General features: G+C 43.3%; 1 protein-coding gene and 1 long non-coding RNA gene across 3 annotated transcripts in view; both read left to right on the top strand.

The window, feature by feature from the left end:
• The window catches only part of asic2 (acid-sensing (proton-gated) ion channel 2), a 536,993-nt gene that overhangs the window by 153,262 nt on the left and 364,177 nt on the right, over positions 1-19,554 (top strand). The gene's annotated exons all lie outside the window — the stretch shown is intronic.
• Positions 13,873-16,810, top strand: LOC134460926 (uncharacterized). 2 transcript variants are annotated; one of them, XR_010037190.1, is made up of 4 exons: positions 13,873-13,998; positions 15,467-15,597; positions 16,512-16,592; positions 16,707-16,810. It is a non-coding gene; the product is annotated as an uncharacterized LOC134460926 (long non-coding RNA). The 2 variants fall into 2 exon arrangements; XR_010037189.1 differs by lacking the exon at positions 13,873-13,998 and having other exon boundaries at positions 14,951-15,597.

Genomic DNA, 19,554 nt, shown 5'->3' with positions numbered 1-19,554 from the left:
TGTCCTCTGGGCAGGCCTGGACTGGGAGAACAAAATGGCCCGGGCATTTTTGGCCCAGACCGGCCCCTCATAATCAGCGGAGCACATGCGATTACTTATTGACCAAGCGGCCTATGCGAAAAGGCGCAATATTCATGCATGAATCTCTCTTTCAGCTACCAGAAAACACCAGGAATTGTGTGCTGACAATATCAACTATTTATTTAAAATGAATCTTAGTTTGGGCAGTGGTTTAGAAATGCAATAGATGACCACACTCACAGCAAAAGTAATCTAGGCCTACTCTACTTCTCTCTCTAACTCAACCTCATCCTGGCCTGGTTTGACTAGATGAGAAGAGGGAGATAGATTATTTATCACAATGTATGCAGCACTTGCAAAATATTCAAATTAATATAGTATTCAGTGTATTGTTTGTCTAGTAATTTATACAAGAAAGATGTTTGTGTCACAAGTCTTATTTTCTCTTGCTGACCCATGGGCACCAGAGGAGGTGCGACAGGCAGCAATGCCCAGCAGGTATTAACAGCTACCTGTACAATCCTGAGTGTATAGCCTACTCATAAATTGACCTAGATTAATGTTAAATTGAGGGTTTCTTCTAACAGGTGCATTAGAAGAGGGGTTAATTTCCTGTTATCAAAATGCATCTCTCATTGCATAAGGAAGCTACTTTAATAGCTTAAATGATGAAAGAAAATCATGAACTGCCTATCACCACAATGCTTTAGTGTGTCGAATATGTTAAGAAAGCATTAACATACTGAAGTTTCAAAATGAGCAGTGCTGAAAGTGGTAGGCTACATAAAATAGTCTACAGATAAATCAAAAGCTTATTCAAAAGAAATTCTTCAATCATTTATCATTTCTAATTGTCCTGGATAAAATAACAGCTGAGAGAGATAGAGAGAGAGATGCTAGGTCTTTACCTACAGAATATGGTTTGATTGTGCTCCAAGAATTAAAAAAAAATCCGTTTGGCAAACCTTTTCCACACGCGAGACGCGACAACCGTTACACGACATTTGGACATTTTCACTGCGTGGTAAATGTGATTACGCAAACGATCGCTGAATATTTAGTGAGAGTAGGCATGAGTCTGACAGTCTTCGAAACGCATTTGGTACACGGAATGCTTTAGAACAACACCACTGGTGTTCCATTTAATGCTATACATTTGGCACACTGCCGTGGCTACTATATTGTTAATATTATTCACGTCAGTGGTTTGGTGTATGGAATGTTTGTCTTCTCAAATGTCCGTGAGTCGTGCGACCGGTTCAAAGCACTCAAGCACACTTATAGTGGTGGGAATTAATGGCCTATTTAATATTAATGTTTAATGCTGAAGTGAGAATTGGAGAGAGGCATGGAGTATCTTAAAGTTTGAAAGACTTGACTCATACCTGTCAGGGCTCGTAGAGGCTACTATAACCGCTTCCACCTGCTGTCTCCTAGCGTGCTCCTTCACTTCCAACATGCAGAAGTTGTTGTCCCTCTCCTGCTGCTACAACACTACATGCGTGAACACATTATCTTGCCTCTGCTGCAAGTTTTTTTTTATCCCTTTTCCGCAAGCTTTTCCACTCCACCTTTTAGTTTTAGTCTCTCCATCGCTTGTGTCTCAAATTTGCGCGCGTAATGCATGGTAGGGGTGGGGCCGCAATGAATAGTTAAGTCCGACTCAGATGCACCAATGGGACACCCCCTCACTCTCGCCCCTTTATGTGTGGGCTGATGTCATTGGAGGAGGGCCGAGGGCCGTCAGCACGAAATTGTGGGCCGCCGGTCAATTAAAAAAAAAAAACATTAATAACAATTATTTTTAAAAACCGACATCACCGGCCCTCTAGGGGCGTCGGCCCACCGGGATTTTGCCCGGTTTGCCAGATTGCCAGTCCACCCCTGCCTCTGGGGAACTCTTGCCAAAATGGTCTCTGCTGTTTCAAAGTGTTTGTGTGGCAATAAGAGAGAGAGATAGTCCTACCACATCTGTGGATACCATCATTGTGTGTGTGTGTGTGTGTGTACGTGTGCGTGTGCGTGCGTGTGTGTGTGTGTGTGTGCGTGCGTGTGCGTGTGTGTGTGTGTGTGTGTGTGTGTTTACAGAAGGTATGCATTTGTATATGTGTGCACAATTTTGTAGTTTTGTGCCTGTGGTGTGTTTGTATCCTGGCCAGTTTGCGTAAGTTTCTCTTTTCGATTGCAAGCATGGGGGGTATTTTTTTGAGGGGATGCGTTTATAACTGGGTCTGTTTGTGTGGAAGATTTCAGAAGCCATTTTGGGACTCGCAGATGCACTCAAACAGGGTTTCAGTGCTCGCCCATCTGTGCTACCACCTTTGCTGTTGCAAAGGTTGTCAACAAAGTTTTATGTTTGTGTGTGTGTGTGTGAGTGTGTGTGTGTGTGTGTGTGTGTGTGTGTGTGTGTGTGTGTGTGTGTGTGTGTGTGTGTGTGTGTGTGTGTGTGTGTGTGTTGTAAATATGGAGATTATTGGATGACCCAGAACTGATATTGTTGCTGTCACTGTTTGCTGTTATCTCAGTTAAGTTGACTTAAGGGGACATCCCCCCCCCTATTCCATGTGGTGGCTCAAACTACTGGGGTGGGGTGTCACTGGCCCTGGCAAGACAAAGGACACCTTTGGGGTGGGGGGTTGCCGTATATAAGCTCACCTTAGAAATTCCTCTGGGAGTCTCTTTCCATCTCTGAATGGGGCTCCAACCTCTGTCTTTCTCTCCCTCTCTCCCTCTCTCTTTCTCTCTCTCTGTCTATCTATCTTGGGTAAACTGTATTTGATTTCACTGTATCCTATGTAACCCGCAGTAGCCTTGAGTTAAATGTAATGTTACCTTGCAGTTGATAATTAAATTGTCATAACATTCATTCATTTGCATCTCCTCATCTGTATCATGCCATTTGCCTTTCATGTGTCTTAAGTTAAGTTAACACTGCTTCTGTTTCAAATGCCCACTCCTTTCCGTCGTTGGTTAGGAATAAAGTGGAGGGAAAAGTTATTTTATACTTTTACAGTGGTGCGCCCGACGTGATCTGGATGCGCAAAAATTTGGAGTCAGATTAACGAAAAACAATTCTGCATCGGGACGTGTGAACAAATCTGAGGGTTGGTGAGTAGGAATCTAACTCATTTTAAGCACATTGGCAAAGTGATAAAATCTCACCATTTAATTCAGAAAGTTCAGCTATCCTTCCCATGCAGAATGGACAAACATTTGGGCAGAAGTAAACTTCTGAACGCAGTGAAATGCAATTTGGCTGATACATTAGATAAACTGGCTACCAAACGCATTACGGTAGAATCTAAGGAGGAAGATATATATCATTACTGGTTGTTTTATGGCATGCGTAAAACGAAAGCAAAGCAACGCAAATATTCTGAAGGCATTATGCATATACTGTTTGAGAAGCAGCAGAAAGTGATTGAAGAACAAACTGAGAAAATTGAACGGCTGAATGATTTCCTTGCAACTGTTGTGAATAATATGGAACTGTTAAATGGGAAAATGAATCGTGAGTGCACCGATGCCGCTTGCACATCTGCCCGCGCGCCATGTGATGCCGAGACAAAAGCTGTGGTTAGCGACGCCTCTATAGAAGAGCGCAGTGTGGCTGCTCTCCGATGCCTTGCACGGTCGAGCAAACAAAGGCCCCAAAAGAAGCGCACTAGGCGAAAAGTAAGCGATCACAGCAAATGTTGTAAATCCTGCAACAAAGCAGGGCATGAAGCGCAAAAATGTTGGCAACTTGGATTCGGGCATCCTCCGCCATACTTTCTCAAGCGTCGCGCATCACTCGAGACTGATAATGATCAAAGCAGCTCGTGTGACTCGCCGACCTCTGAAAGATATCGTGCAGGACCCCCTCCACCTCCACAAAGGAAAAAACCCACAAATGTTCACAACAATATGCCTATGATTTTCAGACCGTTGCTCCACTATGCGTATGATGGATAATTTGTGTATTTCTCCCAGCATGTACAGTATTCACACAGGTTTTGACCAGATGTGTTCACGCCATCTTAAGAGTTTATTTCGAAGTAAGATGCCCACGGACCAGCGCAATTAAATGCCGACAGAGTCACAATGCAGCGGTTTGGTAAGAAAGACACGTTTGCTTGCTAATGAGCATAGACTTCTCATAGCCATGTAATGCATTACGGTGTCACCCACCGCGTGGCTTTAGTAAATTGCGCACGGGGCATTTTCACGTTTTAAAAGTTATCACCTTGGCTGTTTACCTCGCCACCTTCAAGAAATTATTCACAATGCCTGTTATATTCATACTGCACATGTGAAAGTTGAAAGGTTATATAATATGTCTTAGCTGTTGTGTGTGCTTACAAAGCCATAGACAGGCTGTTTGCAGGTTGGAACCGTTTAGGCTCGTCTAAAAGGCTGTCCTTCTTTGCATAGACTTACTAGAGCAGTAGACTTTATGTTGTGCTTGCTCGTTAGTTGTGTGCATCGGATAGCTGTTTGAAGACTAGAGCTGTTTATGTGTGAAACCGCAAAGGCCTTGCTTTTAGTATTATTACCTGCAACCAAATCTTGTGTGGAAGAATGTTTACCTGATTATGTGTCCTAATTAAAAGTTATCTATTTGAGGTTGCAAATGAACTGGTGCCATTATGTAAGTAGCAAGGCTGCAAAGTACAGTCAAAGTCTACAATTAGGGAAAATGTGAAGCCCTGCCCTGTAGCCTGCCCTGAGCAAAAAAAAAAAAGGCCTGAGGCAAAGAAGCATTAAGAAAATGGCCTCAGTTAGCAACAAGTGAGATAACACTCATAGGACACACTACTGTTCATTTCTTCTCTGACAATAATGTAAACACCAATGTGATGCTAAATATGTGAATATATTCTGTAACAGACCAGAAGACTGGTTAGCTGGGATGAAATTACAAGTGTAATGTATTTTAACTGTTTCAATGAAAACCTCTGATGCAGCTGTTTCAAGCCATATGCCGTGTCAGTCAGTCAATCATTCTGTATGCAAATGCCTAAACTCTGAAAAGACTGATAAGATAAGAAGACTGCCAGAATTCGACACCCCTCCCTGATAAAGGATGCCTGCTGTGACGGACCCCTTAAGAGAAAACCTTTAGTCACATGTCGCCACACAGAAAACTGATGTGATTTTACATTCATCAGTGCCCTGTGTGAAACAGTACCAGGTTCCACCAGCCATCAACATTATCATCTCCAGTCATCCATTGTTTTGTGATTCAATGTGATTTTGACATATCTCATTGTATCAAGGGGTCAACTGTAAATATGGAGATTATTGGATGACCCAGAACTGATATTGTTGCTGTCACTGTTTGCTGTTATCTCAGTTAAGTTGACTTAAGGGGACATCCCCCCCCCTATTCCATGTGGTGGCTCAAACTACTGGGGTGGGGTGTCACTGGCCCTTGCAAGACAAAGGACACTTTTGGGGTGGGGGGTTGCCGTATATAAGCTCACCTCAGAAATTCCTCTGGGAGTCTCTTTCCATCTCTGAATGGGGCTCCAACCTCTGTCTTTCTCTCCCTCTCTCCCTCTCTCTTTCTCTCTCTCTGTCTATCTATCTTGGGTAAACTGTATTTGATTTCACTGTATCCTATGTAACCCGCAGTAGCCTTGAGTTAAATGTAATGTTACCTTGCAGTTGATAATTAAATTGTCATAACATTCATTCATTTGCATCTCCTCATCTGTATCATGCCATTTGCCTTTCATGTGTCTTAAGTTAAGTTAACACTGCTTCTGTTTCAAATGCCCACTCCTTTCCGTCGTTGGTTAGGAATAAAGTGGAGGGAAAAGTTATTTTATACTTTTACACGTGTGTGTGTGTGTGTGTGTGTGTGTGTGTGTGTGTGTGTGTGTGTGTGTGTGTGTGTCTGTGTCTGTGTGTGTGTGTGTGTGTGTGTGTGTGTACAAATGAACCAAAAACTGTCCCACTGTTTCCTTGGAACACAATGAGCTAAATTCTGTGCTGATCTACAGTACAATGTCTTACCTACCTGTCTTGAGAGCGTATTTATGATGCAATGATTCAGCACTGTATGGATCAAGTTAATGTCAGGGATTGTATTACTTTAACTCCCTTTACTGACCTGACACCTCTGGTATACAGCTCATGTTGGCAGTCAAATCATCGCCATACAATTTCACATCACTTTGAAACCTAGCTGCTATTTACGTTGACAGAAAATCCATTTTCAACAAGCTATAATGAACACATATTTTTATTTTTGAGTCAGTTGCTGGTAAAATGTGAATTATATTCACCGTTGGCACAAAACAATCTTGTTGGCACAGCGTCAAAACCTATTCAGGGAACATTTTTTTTAAGAAAATGAAAAGCTTTTATTTAGTAAGCACCCATGGAGATGTAAAAGTAATTGAATATCCCACAGAGAGGTCTTTCACTGGAGAGGTGTGTCCGCAGGCTTTTAGCTCAGTGTTTGTGGTTGTGAGTCAGACCGAGTTGAAATAATCTGTGCATTGTGTAGTGCTGGCTTTTCTTAGTGGAAACAAGTTTTCTTTATCTCTCTCTGCCTGTGTCTCACTGTCTTACTGCCTCTCTGTACTGGATATGTGTGAGTGTATTTGTGTGTTATGCCATAGGAGTGAAAATACAGTAGCCTGTGGTCTTAAAACTTGACTGTGTGTGTGTGTGTGTGTGTGTGTGTGTGTGTGTGTGTGTGTGTGTGTGTGTGTGTGTGTGTGTGTGTGTGTGTGTGTGTGTGTGTGTGCGCATGCGTGCGTGCGTGCGTGCGTGCGTGTGTGTGTGTGTGTGTGTGTGTGCATGGTGTGTGTGTGTGTGTGTGTGTGTGCATGGTGTGTGTGTGTGTGTTTGTGTGTGCGTGTGTGTGTGTGCGTGTGTGTGTGTGCGTGTGTGTGTGTGGGTGTGTATGTGTGCGTGTGCGTGTGCGTGCATGGTGTGTATTCACGCCTCTGAAATAAAATGCTAGAAAGTGGTCTGTTTTATTGCCACGGAAACAAACTTTTTCAAACATTTATGTTTCCAGCAATTTGGAGACATCTTAGCATAAAACATAATGTACAAAGAGAGTAGAGAATTGAGAGAATTTCACCGCCCCCGTACCATGGCATAATTATAATCAGCTACCTTACAATCCACATATGTGGGAAAGCTTATGTTGTGTGTGTGTGTGTGTGTCTGTCTGTCTGTCTGTCTGTCTGTCTGTCTGTCTGTCTGTCTGTCTGTCTGTCTGTCTGTCTGTCTGTCTGTCTGTCTGTCTGTCTGTGTGTGTGTGTGTGTGTGTGTGTGTGTGTGTGTGTGTGCGTGTGTGTGTGTGTGTTACCTAGTTGTGCACACGATATCTGCCTGTTCTCTAGTAAACTAAGAGAGTTCTGTTTCTTTTCATGTTTTATTTGTGTTTATTTAACAGAAGCATGTGAGTGTCTCTTTTGTGTAATTGGACAGACAGTTCCCTCCATTTTACTTCAAGTGTGTATTACAGACACAAACATATCTTGAGAGAAGCAGATCAAGTCAGTGTAGATTTCAAGGCACAACTAACCCTTACGAAAATCGACCATGGTAAACCAGGATTTCATATTTTTTTGAGCATGGTTCGGCACTTCTGTGTTTGGTTTGACTGGTTTAACTATAACATTACACATGGTTTTACTCTGAAAACTAACCATGAATAACCATGATCCATAGTTAGTCAGGAACCACGGTTTTCATGGTTACCCAAAAGAAAAACATAGATAAGCCATAGTAATACAGATATTCAGAGTACTTAGAGAAACCATGGTTACTGCAGTAAAACCATGGTTACTAAAGTAAAACCATGGTTGAAAGGGAAGGCTGGCACTGAGTTTAAAAAAAACAACAACTCTGTTACTAAAATCAGTAGAAGGGGAAGACTGGAAGACTGCCCTTTATTTTTTCACAGGATAATGGAGGAGAGACAGGAAAAGAGTGGAGAGAGAAAGAGACAGGATCGGCAAATGACCCAGTCCAGAATACAACCCGGATCGCCGGCGTAGTAACCCAGTGCCCTACCATTAGGCCATGGCAGAACCCTCTTTTGTCTTTTTGTTTAGACTAGTTGTAGAAAATGCTATACACATGGAGAGTTTGTTGGTTACACCAAACTCTAATCAATACACCATGTTGAGTAAAGCCCAATTGATTACATGCTTAAGCTCAATCTTTTGCAAAATGTTGATCATGCAAATTAGTTGCTCCATTTCCTCACTATACATGGTATGGCTCAATAATGATAGCCAAGATGTCTGCTTATATTAACGACCTGGCCTTACAGTGCACTCCAAAACTAGGCTAATTCTTAAAGCCATTATCAATCAGACACATCATTTAACACTCATGGCATGGCGTAATAGCTGAAGACATTTCCCATGGTAGACATTACATTACAATGCGCTTTTCTGTGCAGACTTACAGCAAAAATGACAGTGATCGGCACACACACTAGAGCGTGGCTCGGGCCGGTTTTTTCTGTCCGAGCCCGGCCCTCAGCCGACAGAAAAGTGATCAACCCCGACCCGAGCCCGAGACTAATTAAAATGTTTGTGTCCGAACCCGTCCGAAGCCCGAGACCACTGTAATAACAACAGAACCTGTGCGCAAGCAATATTTTCTATGTGGCCTCCTTCATAGTCAAAATAGCACGTGATAAATAGCCAGGATAGGCAACTAGGATGAGGTTTGCTGTAGCCTAATTTAGTTACGCACGCATAGTAAGTATAAACACACGCATACATGTGACAGCGCACCTTATGTTTCTTTCGGTTAGACCAGAGATGTTGGGTGCTGTGATCAAATGCATGGGAGGGGCGTGAGAGGATAAGAAAGGCGAAAACTAACGAATACGGTTTGGATGCAGTCAGCGCGGCTATGGACGCATTTGTTACGTTACTGTTAGTGCAAATAAATCCCCGCGAGCCGGTGAAGATGCCACTCCTTGTCGTTAAGAAGGATGGGCTATAAGTTCACCCCGAAGAACAGTAGCCTGTTCGGCCCTCCAAGAGAATGTCATTTCCCCTGATGTCCATGCGGTCAATATAAAATCAGGAAAGGTTGCACGCGCATAGTTACAACTGTAGGCTACAGTAAAAGTGACAAGAATTAAGAACCTACGTGAAGGACATGAAATGTCACAGCGGACAAAGTAGTAACAGGAAACCTCTTCGCCCCTACCTTAGGCACCTCCACGTAGCGTGTGCGTCTTCTTTAATCCATATTATGCTCCTTGCTACCCCTTGCTGGAAATGTAATCCTTGGCGAGCAATGCAGTGACAAACTTCGTCATTTTATGTTCAACATTTAAGACAGCACCGTCCGAAGGCATGCTAAAACATGGCCTACACTAGGCCTACAACAAAAGACCACGCGTTCACTGACAACTGTATTTGGCGCTTATTAAGAAAGCAAGTTGACTCGGCATTCCTGCTCGGCTGACTGGGAGTGAGCGTCCATGTTGCCACTGGTAACTGGCGCGTGCATACAGCCAATAATAATCACTCGCACGAGTAGCCTACCAACATTTTCATTTATGCATATTCAATTACTTATTTTTTAATCACAAAACTGCCGTTTGCATGAACTGAAACGTTTCCTCTGATTGCTTACAATTTCACAATGTCTGTTTGGTTCAAGCCCGACCCGACCCGAGTCCGACAGATATTCTATTTTTTTTGTCCGAGTCCGGCCCGGCCCGTCGGGTTCCGACCCGGCCCGTCGGGCTTCGGTCGGGTTGCCATGCTCTGACACACACACACACACACACACACACACACACACACACACACACACACACACACACACACACACACACACACACACACACACACACGCACACACACACGCACGCACGCACGCACACACACACACACACACACACCATTAAACACTGAGGCATAGCAGTAAACGTAGCTCTGGACATTTCCTATGGTACACACTTTCTATGCAGGCTCACAAAAATGGATTTAATCAGCCTATTGCATATGACAAAACATATTGGCATTTGCCTGCGGCAAGTGCTGCCTCTTCGGAGAAAAAAAGCCCTCAGTGCATGTTACGGGATTAACTGATGATTATTGTTCAAACAGCATAACCTACTTAGGGACACTTATGATTTAAACACTGTCGTATACATTATGTTCCCGTCTACAGAGGGCAGAGGTATTTGTATAAAACTGCAGCATTATGGCATCACACCTCTCTGCTGTATGGCTTCTGGGTTGAATGTGCAGAGACAAGACACCAAGCTAGATAATAAACAGAAAGGAACACCCCATACTTTTGTGTTGTGGTGGATATTAACAGCTTGGGGGGACATTGCAATTCTCATTAGTTTAGCACCACAGCTCTACCACAATTAAATGAAAAAGTGCTGGATGCTGGTGACTCATTCTTTATGAAGTAAGGTATAATGTGGGGCTTTTGCCATTGCTATGATAGTGGGAGTGGGACTGACAAAATGTGTGGGGGACAAAAGTTGGGTGAGGGTTGGGGTGTTACCAAGGCCGGACTAAAAACTGGGTCCCCAAGCGTTTGCAAGCGTTTCTATTATGGAACATGTAGATTAGTACTAGAGATGCACCGGATCCAGTTCCGGTTCCGGATCCGGCAGGATAATAGGGTTTTTCACAGGATCCGGATCCGGCAGAATCTTAAGCAGTGGATCCGGTATCCGGAATGTTACCTAAAAATCAGGGTCTGGTGCATCTCCAGCCTAGGCTTTTCAGTCAGTCTTTCACAGCCCTTTTGAAGCGGCCGTTGCAGGCAGTGTGGCAATAAGCCAATGAGTCTAAAAAATAGTTGAGCCAACGTAATATAAAGGGCCCACATGTGCGAGTAGACTATATGTTTCAACCCTTTTGTAGGATCCGGTATCCGGTTCCGGATCCGGCAGGATCTTAAGCAGTGGATCTGGTATCCGGCAGGATCCTAAAAATCAGGATCCGGTGCATCTCTAATTAGTACAGTGTGCCACAGCCCTACATAGTACATAAGGGTGTACTTATTCTTTGCCCAACACAAAACCCAAGTTAGTTCCATGAAGAGGCAAATAAATGCCATGCAATACAAGCAGGGAAGGTCAAAATAAACACAAGAACGGCATGTTTGAAGGTGGTGTTGATGATCTTGACCAATTTTAATGGACTGATGAGGAGTCGATGTACAGTATGTTAAGAATGCGTAGAGGCAGACAAGTTCCACAATAATTTGACAGATTTCACTGTCACTTTACACAGACACAAAGCAAAGAAGCTAGTCTCTTACTGTTGTTTGATGTAAGATACATCCTGTCTTTTTATGGCAATACAAGTTTTTGAAAATGTTTTTTAAGTGTGTTATACTGAAGTATGTAGACTATGTGCAGACTAATTAAAAAGTAGACACAGTTCAAAGGACTGGAAACAGAAAGTTCGTAACTAAAGTGCTCTGCGTCTAGCTTATATTTTGGGGGGGTTTTCAACTTTATTGGACAGGATAGTGAAGAGTAGGACAGGAAATGGGTCGGAGAGAGGCGTGACAGTGCAGTGCCCTACCGTTTGAGTCACGGCAGAGCCAAAAAAAGAATATTTCTTTAATGTGAAGGGAATGTAGCATGCCGTAGCCTATATCCTGAGTGTGAGTATTGGAAATACTGTGTTATGTTAAGGGGATGAGTCTGTTATTCATTCACGGGCCCACCTGACCATATGGATGAGCCAGAGGGCTGTGTGTGTGCGTGTGAGTGTGGGTGTGCGCGTGCGTGTGTTGGGGTGGGTGCGTGTGCGTGTACTGTAGGTGGGTGAGTGGGTGAGAGTCCATATGTGTGTCGGTCTCTCAACTTCTTGCTCAATCATACTTGTTAATGTGTTGTGAGGGTAAAACATGTTGCGTGTACACTCAGAATAAGTACAGTAGTGAGGAGTAGCACGTTTGTGCACATTGCTGCGTGATATGCTCCATTTCTAACTCAAACACACACACACACACACACACACACACACACACACACACACACACACACACACACACACACACACACACACACACACACACACACACACACACACACTCCAGACTCCAGACATGTCAGGCAGGATCACCAGGCAGATGGTACAGGAGGATGTTTGGCTGCCTGTCTATGTGTACTCCACACACCACTTCATCCATCTCCATAGCTGAAGTGAAGTGAAGAGCTCAGGGTGTAGTGCAGTGCAGTGTGAAGAGCACCCATACCATAAATATGCAACAGCTCATGGGGGCCTGGCGTGGGTAATTTATCCCTACACTTTCCATCCGCCCACATAAACAAATTAGCCAATGATGTAATAGGGGAAAATGAGGAACACACAATCTACAGCGTTGGAATACCTTAGTAGGCTTTCAGTAGGTACACGGTAAATTAAAAAAAACGATATCTGGCCCCTACCATGGTCTAACGGTAGGGCTCTGGGCCACTAAGCCGGCCACCTAGGTTGGATTCCAGCCTTAGTCATTTACCATTCTTCTAAGACTGTCTCTCCCCAATAGGGATGGGCATAATTAACCGATTAACCGATGATTGATCATTAAACATTTAGTCGAAGAAATTAATTTTCGCCGACGAACCATTAAACAAAAAAAACAAAAAAACTGTAGGTCATTAGTGCACGTCCTCAATGCAATGCATTTCGCTGTTACACCTACACAATTTGGGCAGCAGGGGGCAATATCTCACCATCACCGTACCCTGGCTTGACTTGTTTGTTACATGCAAGCTTCCATAGAGCGGGCTTTGCCTAACCATGAAGAGGTCTCTGCGAAGTGTGGCGTGGGACCGTTTTCGGTTAGAAAATGACAAAGTGTACTGTAATTACTGCAATGTGAATTACAAATACAGTTAATCGACAACGACAATGATGTATCACTTGAACACCACGCATCCAAGCCTTGTAAAAGACGGCAGTGATTCTTCTCAACCTATCCTCGCCTCGATGTCTGCACCGTTATGTACCTTCGTTGTTGGCTCGCAACTTGAAGCCTCCCTCGTTAGCGCATTGCGCAGCAATTCAGGTTTAACTTTTCTTGTTAATCACTTGACACTTGTGTTGTTAATAAAAACAAATCCTCTAAGAAAAACATGATGTTTCTGATGTATTTTTGTTATACAAGAGTATAGGGCATGGTGGGCCTAAATGTGTGTTGTTTTGTAATATAACAATGTTAATGGTTAACCGATTATTAATAATTAATTTTCCCGACGATCGACAAAGAAATTTTCACCGTATGCCCATCCCTACTCCCCAATCATTTCCTGTCTATCCTGTCATTTCTCAAAAAAAAGGCTCATCACAAAACCTTACCATGACACAATGTTAGAAATACTATGTTCGATGGTGTATATCAAAGCATGTTTATTTCAGGCCATGGAGTTAAACCTAATTTAACTTGGTCTCGATTTGGTCTTGGTCATGATGGGTCTGTCTTGGTGAACCTGACGAAGCGCAATGCGAAACGCGTTGTTCACCTAGAAACTAAGTCCACCAGTGTGCGGTGATCCTTCTTCTTAAAGTGCCCATGGCATGAAATTTTGACCTTATGATGTTTTGGGGCCTTAAAATGAGTTACTCTGACCTCCTGAAGCCATCCCAGTGGTTTGCAATGTGTTACTGTGTACACAGAGCTGTGCTGGAGGTTCCTCCCAGTTTGTAAACAAACTCTGACACAGCATCCAATTGACGCAAAGCTCGTGTGTGCCCGAGATGACGTCATGCCCTCGTTCGCTCTCAACTCGTCCACGCCCTCTCTCCACCCACTAGCCCGCCCATTCATTTGAAAACTCTATAAATACCAGCAGAACACCACATATGTACTCTATTTACTGTCAATGGTACTGGTTCAATGTCTGAGGGAACATTTTCCGGACAAATGCTTTCACAATCTGGGACAATACAGAGCAAGTTATGGCTAACACCTGACGCTGAAGTCTGGATCAATACCACCAAGCCTCCTGAACAAGTAAGTCATGAAAAGCTTCCAGTCTGTATTACAGTGTCATGGCTAACTAGCCTGCAGTATTAGCTGTGAAGTGGGGAAAAACCATACATTAGCCAAGAAAGCAATAGCCATACTCTGTCTTAGGTTTTCTTGGGAAATCGACTGTAAACTATAACCATGGTCTTTTGAACTTACATCAAGCATGAGCACAATTTACTAAATGGTTTCGATGGAAATGAAACCTTGACGACCGGGCGAGCGGCTATGTTAGCCCACCTGCAGTCAAATAACACAGGCATCCAGCTAGCTAGCTAACAAGGAATGTGATGTTGACAATTATTCTATTACACGCCAATTTAACAAGACCAAATTGCTCAACATTTCGTTGGTTGACCAAGGAGGGTCCTGTGGTTGAAAACAGGGCATTTTAAACGTTGTTGGTGAAAACACGATTTATTAGGAAACCCTTTTTGTTGGCTGTGGTGGTGCGGTACATATTCATTTCGATTCCCAGACTGTCGCTCCCAACCCCAATCGCTCCCCGGTCGGCACGCTCCCACTAGCCAGACTATCGAGCCCACCGCCATATAACGGAGCTAGTTATCTTTTTGATGTTAGTTTTTTTTGTTTATAACCCTAAACTTAACCCTACACCTAACCCTAACTCTAAACCTAATCCTAAATTGCTTGTATGTGGCAGTGATAATACGTGAAATATAATCGGGTGGGATCGAACGTCTGGGAGTGATAAAACCACCTGGGGCTACACGTCCCGGAGTGATCTCCGTTGGGAGTGTCCATCTGCCACCGTTCATTTTCATGGAGACTGGGTGTTCGTAGTTTCACCTAGGGATGTTATAACTTGAGCTAACAGGTGTTAGAACTAACCGTATGTTTGGAAAGCCCAGTTGTGACTACACACCAAACTCATAACATTGACCAGGCAAGCCTTTGATTCGATTTGGTCACCTAACTATACCTAGTGTAGAGCGACTGGCCACTGCATTGAAACGTAGGCTTCAATGGGTTCTATTACGGCAATTACTCAGTGTGCGTGGCTGCACGAACTCAGCTGACACATCCAACACAGACTTCAAGCAGTTGATACAGGCTGCTATTTAGTGGTTGTGACGGCATTTGATTGCGTTTTTGTTTTCATCATATAACAAATTTGGCGTAACCTCTGGTAGGTACACAGAATACAGCAGTCGGATCACTTGTCTAGCTTACCTTGCTCCAGTGCAGGCAGCTGTGGAGTTACGTGTGAGTAGCTATGCAACCTGCTCCCACTGTCTGTCATTTTTTCATTCCTATCCGTGAATAGCTTGGAAAGCCAGATGCAGTCGAATATTGGGTTTATGTTTCCTTGACATTTATGTCTCTGTTCTGACTCAGACAATTTTCTTGTATAGAATTTGAGAGGCTTATTGTGGATCATGGAAAGTTATATTCTGTATTTTTTCCTAATGGCCGCAATTCTCATCTTCAGAAGTTCCTGTTACAGACGGTCATGATGAGTAGAAGAAGGCAACATGATGAAGCAAAACTCCATCACCACTACGTTGGAGTCTTCCCATTCAGTCATCATCCAATTTGCTCCAAAGAATCACATACAAGCAGGTATCTGTAATTTGAGTGCTCTGGATCTTCACCTTTTTCCTTGGTGCTCATCAGTGTAGGGGCTCTCAAACTTGGTCCAGGTAGATAGATGCAGAGGCACTAAAGGTTGCAATTTATACGCCCTGAAGGCCATAAGGGCCGAAACGCGTAAGCATTGTAGCCAAATAAAAAAGTAAAAAAAATGCAACCTTGAGTGCCTCAGCATCTGTCTAACTGGAACAAGTTGCTGCAAAGAATGTTGTCTTTCCTTATATGCTGTGTAGGTGAGAAGATGGATCTTGTTGTTCTAGCGCCTGATTTTTTGTTTTTCTTTTTTATAGCAGGATTACACTAAATGGCAAAACGTGTAGGCCTACCTTGTTTCCTTTCCACTATCCAAACTCCCATCCTCCTTTGTGCTTGTGACCTTGTAAAATATGATGTGGTATGCTGATAGATGGGCAATTAAACAACTCACAAAATATCAATTCAAATGTCATTTTCTGATTAGTTGTTGTGCATAGCAGGGAAACTTATTTTCTCCATGGATGCTAGGTAGGTTGTTGGGCCACAAGCCCAAGTAGAAGACATGAGTTTGGATAATGGAGTGGATACCTTGACTATGCCCCCTGAAAACACTCTTCTGTTGAGATGTCTATATTTGCTTTACAAGGCAATGTCACACACACACACACACACACACACACACACACGGTTTCAGGTGATACTTGACTTGATGTAATTATTATAACTATACAATACAATTCATGGCATTAGTATGAAATGGCTCTTGCAGTGTTTTAGGAAGGAACCCTTCATATCCTTTCCAATGACAATAATGAGGTTTGTCTTTGAAACTGGCTAACCCTCACCATCTTGACCAACTGAAAAATAAGAGGGACACTCTGTTCACACATTGTCTTTTGTACTTGCAGACGCTTCTTACAGATGGCTGTCCTCTAGAATGAAAATGCACACCAACCACCGGCAAACATCAAAAGCTAATCCAACCTTTGGTAAGATTTGAAAAGAATTCAGTTAAACTAATTCTGACATAACATTTTAATAGTGTTACTTCAATAATTCCAAAATGACATAGCATTCTGAACAATATTTTGCTTGTCCTGTAGGCTTTGTGTGGAAAGGTCTTCGGAAACCCTGTGACTGATGCAATGTTGGTGCCCTAGAAGACAAGTCAGCACAGTTCAGACGAGCCAGCCAGAGGAGGTCACCGCCAGCCTTGTATCGAGGTTCCAGCGTCTTCATCGGGGAACTCGGCATGGATATGCAAGACGACACTCGAATCACTGATGGACAAATGCCTGAAACGGCTGGAAAAATAGAAAAGATGGTTACAGAGACTGTTATTGCTGTTCTTCTTTCAGTACAATATTTGCCTTCCATAAAATATTCACATGTTCCTATTTAACATTCTTGATGCTGTTGTAAATAAAATTTGCACACTGTCTTCACACTGTCTGCATAATTGAATTGGCCGCTTATGGTGATCTTGAACTCTGTACAAAAAGTTCCAGCATGCGTTGTGGCTCTCCTGCCTTCTCTCCAAGTTATAGTGATCTGATAAAGATAAGACATGGCGCAAGTTTGCTCTTATATGCACAGATGGTGTCAAATGAAAGTAATGCGACCTGAGCTAGGCAGCATAATGTTATCTCTTTCTGTGGGCATTGTCTCAGTTTCCACACTAGCATCTAACCTTATTACAAAAAAAGCAGTTTTCTGACACTGATAGCCAGGTTACTCTCAGGTAAACATGAGATGATGCAATTTTCACAATGGAAACTTAACTGGCAACTATGGATAAATATGATGTCAACAGAGCATGGACTATTTCACCATTGTATACAACAGTGTTTCCCAACCAGGGGTACGTGGAAAATGTGATACTAACAAATGTATGGAGTGCACTCACATTGGTATAGAGGATCATATAGAGCAGGGATGGGCAACTGGAGGACCAGGGGCCACATGCGGCCCGCCTCCTTACTAAGTGCGGCCCATAGATAAGCCATACTTATAAATTATAATGAACAATCTGTTAAAATTACACTGTTGGCTGACAGAGAACACTCATTGCTTCCAAACTTTTTCGGCGGCCACTGAGCAACCAACTGCACCTTGAATCTGCAAGCTGCAGTCAGATCCGCAGTCATCTGGCCCTCCAATGTTCACAATGAAAAAAATGTGGCCCTCCTTCATGAGAGTTGCCCACCCCTGATATAGAGCATGAAGGAGGGGGTACTCATGATATGACTAAATTAATTAGGGGGTACACAGGGCAAAAAAGGTTGGGGATCACTGGAATACAAGACATAATGGATGCATTTTTAGAATGCCATGTAGGCTATTGGACAAAGGAAAGCTGGCTATTCTCCAGCACAGACAGTGCACAGGGTGCTGTTCAAATGCAGCCAAGTTGTATGTAGACACATTTTATGATCAGCCGATGGTGAGGAAGTGCATACATCATAACTAGTATAGAGTACCCTTTTGTCATGTAATACACCACCCTCCTCAAACAGATTTGTGATGCATGATAAGCATTGCAGTGGTGAAACAGAACAATGTTGTAAACAAAGGTGTAAAAAGTCTACTATAACCTGACAACTACCCCCTCGTTCATTTATAACATTGTTACCACATTTGTGTTGCATCATAACATTACAAAGGGGAAGGAGTCCTTCCGAAGGACTTGCAATTGCATGCTAACCATCCACACTGAGAACGTTGCTGGGTTTAGAGACAGTTGCGATGCCAGTAACGTGCATCACACACGCATCAAATGGGGTTGTTTGCTCATAAGTTAAAAAAAATAATATTATAATTTATGATGGTGACTTGCCAGGTCATTGCGTGGTGAATGATTGCTGCTGTAATTACAAACTCACTAGCAAGCAACAGTGCTCAGAACTACCCATTCAACAAATTGAAATTGCAGACATAACATTTCAAACTCACCCTTCTGAGGCATCCTGCGCTGAAGCCCATGAGCAGGTAGGCAATAGTATGTTTCATCTTTGGGTCAAAACAAGCGAGAGTAAGTTCCATCAGGTGCTGGACATGCCATTGCTAACTAGGGCAAATTGCTAACTCTAGGTAACAGCTAACCTGCCGTACCACCACCACAACACAGCTTTAGCCCGCGGCTCCGCCCCTGCTCATCAACGACACTCCCCCTCCTGCCCCCCTCCCCCTCCTGCCCCCCTCCCCCTCCTGTTGCATATCATTACCAGATCGACGCACTGGGAGAGGAGACTTTTCACCAAAGAGGCCTAAATGGCGCATTTCAGCATTATTTTGATAAAAATTGCGGATATAGCATCCTGACACCCCCGCAAACCCATACAAAGCACCAAAGGACCATGTAAATTTCATGCCATGGGAACTTTAACTATGGATTACTGATGACTGCACTTCACCAGCACCTGGAACCTTGCTGTGCATAGGAGTTTCAGATCTTTGAGGGTCTGTCTTGGTCTTGGTCTCAGTTTTGGTACCCTCCGGTCTTGGTAATGTCTTGGTCTCGGACTAAGCGGTCTCGACTACATCCCACAGGAAGAGTGTTGGGAGAGAGGGACAGGGAAGGGTCGGCAAAGGACCCAGGCCGGAATGTAACCCAGGTCAGCCGCGTAGCAGACAAGGATACAAGGATACAAGGATACAAGGATATTTATTTGTCATGTACATAGAGACACTTTCGTGTCACTTGTAATGAAATGCGTGGCCGTTGCAAAACAAGTGTGCAGAAGAAGGGTGAAGAAGAAATAAAATAAAAACAAAAATAAAAAGTAAAAAGGTGTGTGTGTGTGTGTGTGTGTGTGTGTGTGTGTTCAATCAAAGTAATTAGGAGGAATTCAGTAAGCAAATGGCATGAGGAAAAAAGCTCTTTCTCAGTCTCTCAGTTCTAGCTCTTTGACAGCACAGTCGCCTTCCAGATCTCAGTTTTTTAAATAGTCC

Source organism: Engraulis encrasicolus, chromosome 2 (genome assembly GCF_034702125.1).
Source record: "Engraulis encrasicolus isolate BLACKSEA-1 chromosome 2, IST_EnEncr_1.0, whole genome shotgun sequence".
Classification (NCBI taxonomy): domain Eukaryota; kingdom Metazoa; phylum Chordata; class Actinopteri; order Clupeiformes; family Engraulidae; genus Engraulis; species Engraulis encrasicolus.
This window is presented reverse-complemented; position numbering and strand designations above follow the sequence as displayed.